The sequence below is a fragment of the Triticum urartu genome, chromosome 1A (genome assembly GCF_056163025.1).
Source record: "Triticum urartu cultivar PI428250 chromosome 1A, HENAU_Tu73, whole genome shotgun sequence".
NCBI classification, from domain to species: Eukaryota; Viridiplantae; Streptophyta; class Magnoliopsida; order Poales; family Poaceae; genus Triticum; species Triticum urartu.
Genome location: NC_141873.1, coordinates 390,473,705 through 390,483,861, shown reverse-complemented (window position 1 = coordinate 390,483,861; position 10,157 = coordinate 390,473,705).

Below are 10,157 nucleotides of genomic sequence, written 5' to 3'. Positions count from 1 at the left end.
TACTCTCTGAGACGAACATTTTGATATGCTATATGTTTAAATCGGAGCCACGGATGCAAAGTTATGACATGATAAACATGGGCATATGAATCTGGGAATTTCGGGGACTTAGTAGAAATATAGACCTCTCCAAGAAAGTCAACCCGGGACGGAGACGTGCAGGACGGAGGGATCCGGATCTGGACGGGGCGTTTGGATCGGGGAGTGGTGGATCTGATCCCGATCCATGGGACCTCGCCGGAGACGATGGAGATGGCCGGACTTGGAGGAGATCGCCAGAGTTTGTGCTTGGGGCGGCGCCGGTCGAAGCAAGGCGGAGGAGGCGGTGTAGATGGCCGGATCCGGCGGCCGGCTGCGTGCAAGCACGGTGGCGAGGCGGCGGAGCACGGCTTCTCGCGAGCTGACGAGGAGGCGCGGTTTGCGAGGTCCTCCGAGACGGGGCGAGGCAGGCACGCCGGCGAGTCCGGTGACCGGAGCCAGGGCGGCGCGGCGGCGTTGCCTGGCAGCGGTGGAGGCGGGCGGCCGCGGGCGCTGAAGGACGCGGGCGGGTGGTGGCGAAGGCCGGGCGGCGGCGCATAGATCCGGGCCCGGGCGGGCCTGCCTCGGGTCCGGCGGGCCGCGGGAGGAGGCGCGGTGAGGTGGCGCTGCGCTTGATGAGGTGGCGGCGTCCGATAGGAGGAGAGCGGCGGCGGCCCGACATGGCAGCGCATCATTGGACGGGCGACGTGGCCGGATGGGGTGGACATGTCCGGCCGTCGGGCGGACGTGTCCGGCGGCGCAAGAAGGACGAAGATAGGGTTAGACTACGAGATTTTCGGGGAGAGCCACATATATATAGGTAGAGGGAGCTAGGAGAGTCCAAATGAGGTGCGGTTTTCGGCCACGCGATCGTGATCGAACGACCGAGATGATGGAGAGGGTTTTGGTAGGTTTTGGGCCAAAATGGAAGGGTGTTGGGCTGCAACACACACGAGGTCTTTTCGGTCCCTCGGTTAACCGTTGGAGCATCAAACGAAGTTAAAATGGTACGAAACTTGACAGGCGGTCTACCGGTAGTAAACCAAGGCCGCTTGGCAAGTCTCGGTCCAATCCGGAAAAGTTTAATCCCCACACACGAGAAGAAGGTAGAAATGACCCCCGGAGGAGAACGGAGCGCCGGATTGCAAAACGGACAAACGGGGAAAATGCTCGGATGCATGAGACGAACACGTATGCAAATGAAATGCACGTGATGACATGATATGCAATGCATGACATGCAAGAAATGACAAGGCAACAACAGGAATAACTGGACGACACCTGGCACATCGGTCTCGGGGCGTTACAGGTCGTCTTTTTTAGATCTGGAGACAGGGTGGTAGTGTGAGAAGCAAGTGGGTAGCCCTTAGCAAGAAAGCGCTCAAGCTCTAGCCTATATATCTTTTTTATACTACTAGTACTGGAGGTGGAGTAGTGGTAGAGTAGTTTATATTTTCTCTGCGTACAGTACCAGTTAGTCGTGCTTCAAAACTGATCGGCATGCCATTAAAAAATAAAGGTCGATAACTAATGCGGCACCTCGGGCCAACGCGGCCAGATCACATTTTGCACGAGAAATTACACACCATGTTTCGTTGACATGTGGTCCCGTTCCAACATATCAGCGAGACAATGGCGAGTAGTAGGAGTATTTCCGAACGGACGTGTAGGCCGGGGTGCCTCTTCATGAACCGTGGCAAACTCGCAACCGTACACCGACTCTTCGCCTTTCCCTCTCGATTTGGAACTGCTGTCGCACGCTGTTCCTCTCCCTCCTCCGTTTTCCTTCAGCCCTTCACCCTTTCTTCTGCCATTGTTCGATTTTTCTCCATGGAGGGAATAGGCCGGAAACGACCTCGTTATTCTTGCCCCGATCTGAAAGATGACGTGGTGGAGGAACTCATTGATCGGTGCAACGTCATCACCTCGGCTAGCATGGCAGGTTCGTTCGAGCTCATTCACGACTCAACTAATAACATCATTACAAAGAACCCAAGAGTCAAGGAGCGGTTTGATCTCCCCTATCTTCTTCGCCGTGACCCTGATGACTGGCGCCGGCACGACGGAGGCCTCGTCCTGTGCCAGTTGATGCCGCTTGATAATGATATGTATGATGTTAAGATGCCATCGCTTGAGGGCAAGGCTTGGCGGGTGCAAATGGAGATTGGGTTGTTTACATTGGGTCCAACTATGAGTGGGAACTTGTGAATGTGTACACTCGTGACCGGGTTCCACTTCCAAAAATCTCAGCAGACTGCCCAGCGGTTGAGCACACTGGTATTGTACGCACGTTCAAATACGATCATGGTGACTGTCTTCTATGGAAGATAGCAATTTGTCGAGTTCCCAACCGCTCTTGGAATTACAACAACTATCAAGTTGTTGCTATCTTCGACAAGCTTGTTGCCATCCTTCATGGTTCGACTCGATGGATATTGCTCAAAAATCAGTTTCTGTACACGGATGAGTACTGTGATGCAATTCAATATGAGGGCCTTGTGTTTGCGGCCACCACTCGTGGCACTGTTTTTGCATGGGATCCTCGTAGTTTTGGTACGTTTGTCTTCCACCGTAATTATAATTGTTTCATCCACATGCATGCGGGTTAGCAAGTTTCCCTTTACTAATTAACCTTCTTCTTGTGTTTCCAAGGTCCTGTGAACATCCCACCACCTATACTTGAAAAAATTTATAACCAAGGGGGAGATGACGATGGTGATGATCACGAGCATGAGGACGAGCAGTGCCCATATACTTTGTGGCGCCTGGCAACTAATTCCGATGGATCACCTCTTCTTGTGTGTATACAGCCCACTGATGATGTTACTGCTAAGGAAGCAGGTGTAGTCTCCCATGGTCGCACTCTCCGGACCTATTCCAACACCTGTTGCATGGTATTCGGGATGGATACTAGTGTGCTAGCGCCAACTCCTTCTCCCTGGTATAGAATTGATAGTCTTGGAGAAAACTCGCTCTTCCTTGGACAAAACTATCCGATGATGGTGAAAGGCGATCCAACTGTTGTTGACACAACGTTAACAGTACCATTTATGAGAAGCAACTGTGTCTATACCTCGGACATTTGGGTGGTTCCCTACCCTGGTACTGATATAGTAGGCTGCTTCAGCCTGGATGATCAGTCCTGCGTTGGTTTCCAGATCGACAATCGATGGCCCATCCCAGAGAATCACTTGTGGTTCAAAGCAAGCATTTCCAACACCGAGGAATGGTTGAGTTGAAGTTCATTTCATTGCTTGTTTTTTGTTGTGTGGTGAAAACTTTAGTATTTATAATGTATCCTCGTTGTCGATGTGGGTTGATGACCTGCTGTATGTAATAAAATGACATGCCTGTGATAAACTTACTAAATTTATGAATGGCTTTCGAGTCGCTTCTCTGAGTGAGTGGTGCAACGAGGCAAAATAATATTTTCCGAATACATTATTGTACGTGCATTGCAACATGTTATCGGATGAGGCCAATCAACAATAGTAGTACACTATTTGTACTAGCTTCACATGCTTCGCAGTCGGGCGGGTTTTTTTTACTGTAGCCATATGTTAATGTGTTCGCTGTACGTAACCAGCACCTCGAATCCTCGATACTTGTATTATATAGTAGGAGTAAGTAGTAGGAGTAGTAGGGTGGCATGGGCCAGAACAAGCATTCACGTCCAGGAGTACGACACACGCCACCACCACGACATCCATCTAACACCATATTATTTCTTGGAGTCCGTGCTAGAGCAAAATCTTCAACCTCGTCGTTTCTCTAACTTCAGCCATCGCGCGGCGGGCGAGGTGGGGGTTTGCCGATAGTCGGTTTCCTTAACTACGGTCCCACTTGTAAGGCCAACTCCAACGGACGACCCCAAACGAACCTCCGCTTTGCACGAACTCCAACGATAATTTTGACTAGAAAAGCAAGACCAAAGAAAACAAGAACCACAAGAATACATTTTACTACTCCTGTAAGTTGGATTAGTGCCTTCTCGATGCATTCATTGTTGATCTGCGGAGGCTCGATCTTGCGTGCTTCTTTCTTCTTCGAGTGTAAAGAAGTAGACGTTGCTTCCTCGCATCTAGTCTCTTGTCTAGCCTCTATTCTAGTAGGAGTATCAACAAGTGCACTAATCTCATCTCTAGCCTCTGTGCTAGCTAAAAGTGATAGAACATCTACTAAATTGCACTCTATCAATATATGGATGTACTATTCTTCCCAATACAAAAACTTGCATCCATTCTACTCCCTCCGTTGCACAATACATGCCTTCTATTTGTCAAAATATATATGTATCTAGACATGTTTTAGTATATCGGTACATCCATTTTGGACAAATGGAAGTCAAGTATTTTTGGAACGGAGGGAGTACACAATAAATTTTTTAAGTTAGCACAACTAGTCTAATCCGAGAGCACAACCGAAGATTTGGTCGGGTTCTTCCTCCTATTGCCGACACGTGGGACATCCAGCATCCAGGTCATGTCATGAAAGAAAATAGAGTGGTAGTTGAAGCCACGAGATGTGCATCTTGGGTTAAACTGTAAATAGAATCTTACTACTCTTGAGTAACTCCAAAAGCGGCCACCGAAGATCTTTATTGGATTTGTTTTTCATCACCAGCACGTCGAGGTGAAAGATGTGCAGGTTCAGTGGGTCCTCTTGCATTTTCACTGACATGTGGGGCCGCATGTGAGCAAACAGATGATGGGCTCCGCGCGTCCGCTGGCTGGCTGAGAAGAGAGATAGAGGAGGGCTGAGCACAGACTACAGGAAATTTGTTCTACGTACCTCGATATAGGCTCGATATAGTGGGGTGGCATGGGCCATAACTAGCATTCACGTCTAGCAGTACGGCACATGCCACCCACACGAGTCCCATCCCACACCAATTTTCTTGGAGTCCGTGCTACAGCCATCTCTTCTCCCTCCTGTTTTCTCAGCCATCGCGCGGTGGGCGGGGTGGGGGTTTGCCGATAGTCGGTTTGCTCAACTGCGGTCCCACTTGTAAGTGAAAATGCAACACCACACTCATTCCCGCTTGAGCGGCGTGCCAGACCAACCGTGTGGGGGTGCGACGCGAACACGGCAGGCTTTTCCTTTTGAACTCGTAACTTGTAAAATTTGGTTATGCTCCATGGCGCAGTCGATAGATAAAAAATAACGATTTTGCCTAGAGTAATGAGAAGTTTGGTTCTGGCGCCGTTCATGCATGGAGTACGTACGAAAATTATGAAGTTGATGCGAAAGGTAAGATAATTACTGTAGTATCATATACTACATGGATTTTACGGAAAGATAAAAATACATACGGATCCATCAACGACATCCTCACGCCCTAGTGCGCCGGGTCACCAACCGACGTGTGAGGAGCAGCGGCATTGGCGGCGAGCTCAACGTGCTTCTGAACAGTGCCGTCCAAGGTTGCCCTGCGGTCCAAGAAGGCCAGCTTCCTATCCCTCCTCTTGCATGTAGTAGTCCTTATGGACGATTTGCGCATAGACGTGGGTGATTATGTCGATGGTGTCTTGCTGCGCCAGGCGCTGCGCGGCAAGCGCAACCTCGAGGTGGACATTCTCCGGTGCGACAGCGGGCAGTCGCAGGGCCACCAGTGCGTCGAAGAGGTTGTCACCATACACTACAAAAAATACACTTCCGTGATGATACGTGTTTGTCACAGTAGGTCGCTTTTTTTGTCATGCATGTACATCCATGACAAATTTATGACAGAATCAAGATAGTCATACCTGTGCTGTCGTAGAAGTGTTCCATGACATTACCAAAATTATCATCACAGAAGTGTCCACTTCCATGATGATAAATCGCGCGTCACAGAAGTGCTTTCGTCAAGGGTGACCGACATGTGGCATCCACCGTAACGGAACGCCGTTAAGCTATCGGGTCGGGTTTTGGATCCTATAACCCGTTAACAGCCCCGACCAATGGGGATTTTCCACGTGTAAAATCATCATTGGCTAGAGGAAACACGTGTCGGCTCATCGTTAGGACATATGTCATCCACTCACTTAACAGAAGGTGCCTATGATACGTCGACACGTGGCACGGCCCAACAAGTTTAAATGGGCCGGCCCAACTAAAGGCCCACAAGATTTTGCGGACCATAATGGGCCGGCCCAGCTAAAGGCCCATGAGATTTTGTGGACCATAATGGGCTGGCCCAGCTAAAGGCCCACAAGATTTTGCGGGCCATAATGGGCCGGCCTAGGTAAAGGCCCACAAGATTTTTATGTGCCATAATGGGCCGGCCCAGGTAAAGGCCCACAAGATTCTTGCGGGTCATAATGGGCCGGCCCAGCTAAAGGCCCATGAGATTTCACCGACATTAATGGGCCGGCCCAGCTGTAGGCCCACAAGATTTTGAGGACCCTAGTAGGCCGGCCCATTAACTGGCTGCCATGTTTTGGGCCAAATGCCGGCCCATATTTGATCTGGTCCATTAATGGCCTGCCACACTCCGGGCCTAATAGTGGCCCATATGAGATCCGGCCCGTTAAAAGCCTACCATGTTTTGGACCAAATTACAATCCAGATTAGGTCTGGCCCTTTAAGAGGCTTTGGGCTCAATTATGGCCCATATCAGATTTGGCCCATCAACTGGACACTATGCTTTTGGGCCCACTTGCTAAAGGCCCACTTAGTAATTCGTCCTGATATTAGTTTTGGCCTGTTAAGGGCCCGTTTAACATTTCAGCCCTATATTAATTTCAGCCTGTTAAAAGCCCGTCATATAGTTGGGCCTAACTACGGCCCGGTTTGCATCCGGCCTGCTCGCAGTCGATATCTGATTGGGACAAACAAGGACCCAGACAATTTTGGCCTGTTAAAAGCCCGTGATTTGATTCGCACAATCATGGGCCGGGGTTCATTTCGAGCTGCTGTGTAACTAGTAGTAATTAAGAACAAACCTACTCTATACAATAAAGAAATTACGGCATAGTAACTAAGAATAAACCTACACTACACAATAAAGGATTTAAGGTATATTACATCCACTGGGCATCAAAGTTCGCCACCAGTGATCATAAAGCGCAACGAAGAAGCAGATTACAAAAATTGGGCACCATTGCAGCGTAACAAAATAATACTGAACCGAGACCACTTCCAAGACAGTTCAAGAAAGGTTAGCCTTGCGGGGGAATTGCTGCGCAAGCTGCTGAGCAAGGCTGTGAGACCGGCCTAGCATGTCGGTCATAGCTTCCAGGTGTAGCTGTTTAGCGATGAGGTTCTCATTGGTGTTCTCCGCAATCTTTCTTAAAGATAGGACTTAAAGTCGAAGTTGAGTTGCAGAATGCCTTTCTGCTGGAACTTGGGACTGAAGAAGTTGAACTGATTCAGACAACGAATTCTGTGAGCTTGTCTGACTATTAGTCTCAAGTAACTTGAACACTACATCAAGACAAGACTTTGGGGTTGTCTCGCTATCTTCAAGATGTTTTGCCTTCTTTGCTGCAATATATGTTGGGTTTGTCTCACAGCCTTCAGCAGACTTGTGCATGCCATCAGGCATATCACCCTGAAACAAAGCAGAGATATGACAGGTTTTGCACGTGTATAAACAAAGATGATAACTATTCTGTCAATTCTATCCAATTTCAAATTAGAAAATAAATAGTATGTTCAAAATATCAATAGCATAATTTGGCATTGTTCATAATGCGGGGAGCTTCACCACACTACTGGATGACCATGTCAACATAACAAGCATAGATGAAGGGCAAAGAAAATTATTGTATCTATTTTGGATAATGTGCATGGCATGTTGTTCATATCATCAGCCACATCAGTAAGATAAAATAGGAGATGACAAGGTGCAAACGTGGGCTGCTTCACCACACACTGGATTATAGATCCACAAAACAAGCATACATATAGGGAGTATTAAGTAATGTGCATGGTATGAATAAGGAATTTGGTTTTACAAGTAAAACGTAGAACTTACGGTTCTTATGAACATGCATTTTGGTAGAAACAGCAGTAAACGATAGGGAGTATGAGAAAATTAAACAACAGTTGAGGATAAAGGCTTTAGAAGGACTGACTTACATTAACAGTTAACACCGGCTTTATAATGCCCTTCTCCATGACAAGGGAAGGATAACTCAAGAATTGCAGCACAGAATCTTATTCATAAGCATTGCCTGTACTCTACATTTTGTAGAGAGTAATTATAGATATGATAATACTGGAAGGGATAGAGGATAATGAAGATAAGATGCAGATTGATGCTACATAATCAACTACCAATCCCTGGAAGTACAAGCGTTACAGGACAAAATGTACTGATAAGAGCAATGGGCTACACTTCTGCACTGGCATTGTCTGTGTATTCTACTTGTTGGTAAGATTAAATATAGATATGATATTTTTTAGTAAATGGTGGGCGAGGGAGATAAGATGCAGAATGCTACAAAATGAAGCAATCCCTCTTCCCATAATACAAGAGTGTTTTGAACACTGGTGTACTGTACAAAATGTTCTTATATTATGGGACGGAGGGAGTAGCTGTTAATGTAAGTACAGTTGTAGACCACGTTTAGTCCTTACAAGAGGACTGTAGAGCTAAACCTCTTCAAAAGTATTGGGTTGATTCTAAATTTATGTAAGAGTCCATATGGATCTTATAATGTCCACCAAATGGACGATTACGAGGCTAACATGTGCAATGATGCTACATAATCAAACAGCTATGAAAGTAAGTATGGTCATACAGGGCAAGAGGTACTCACAAGAGCAATGCAGTGTGCAGTATAGTTGCGAGATTCTATGGTCCCTTGAGAACAAATGTTCTTCTGCTAACAGTTTTCGTACAAGTGAGACATTAAGGCAAATGCAGAAATGTAGTTCAAATTGTGATGTGATATCATAGACAGTACCTTACGCTGCAGCCGAGACCAATGTGTAACAAGATTATTCCAGTCACCGTCGGATAAATGTAGCACCGGAGACTTTACAGAAATTTCATTCAGAGGCTTGCCATCAAAGTGCTCTTGCCTCAGGTAGGAATTATACTTCATCAATGAGTGCTTGAAAAGCGCAACCAACCCTTGCTCGTCATCACAATCCAGTTTGTGCCTCGCCTATTAAAAAGAATGAAATCTTGTGTCTTCTGTCAGCAGAAACATATGCAGTAATGACCATGAATAACATTAGTACATTACTTACTCGTAAGTTGCGGAGGAAGACTGGAAATTGTTCTGTGTCTGCGGTATAATCTTTCCATGAAGGAAAGATGCGCACAAAGTTCCTGACAACAACATAAGCTTCGTCTTCTAAACTGGGAAGAAATGGAACAAGGGTCCTATTTGCTGCAATTGGGGCTCTCTCTGGTTCGAAAAGGGATTTGGCAACTGGATTTGGTGTACTCTTTGCTGGAATGGGGGTTTTGCGTCGTACAGCTGGTGCTATGTCAATTGGCATAATCATACTGTTTGCTGTAGTTGGGGTCTACTGAGTTGGGGCATCAGAAATGACTAGTGTAGTAGGGCTAGAGTCTGCTACAGTTGGGGTATTTTGTGGGTCAGGTGATATTGCAACTACACCTAATGGGCTATTTGATTTATCAGGTGCCACTACCTTCTCCAAATACTTTGCTTGTGCTCCTCCACGATCAGCAATCGCCCTCTTCCTTTTGAACGTCTGATACACAATAACAGCATTTGAATGGATAAATATGGTATGATGACAGATGGAATATGTACTGAAAATGGATAGGCAGGGCGTATTCACATACACGATGTGTAAACTAAGCTAATGGCAGTTCAACAAAGTAGAAGCAATGCAAAGCATCAGTTGCAAGATATGTGCGAGCAATGTAACCTTGGAAAGTTAGGGCAAGTACCTTGATGGGTGAATAAGATAGGGCATATTCCTCTGACTCCTCCACTAGGGAGCTACATTGACTTAGGTCTCCCTCTAGCTCAGAATAACGGTTAGGATCATATTCTGAGCATGAATCTGTAGGTGGAGAGTGTTTGCATTTCATTGCATCCAGACTTGATTTCAGTCCCTTAATGCCAAGTTTGACAGCCATGGCAGTGTTCTGCTTTATTCTTTTCATGCGTGTAAGCTCATAATCATTATGATGTTGTTCAGAATCTGAGATTCATGAAAACATAAAA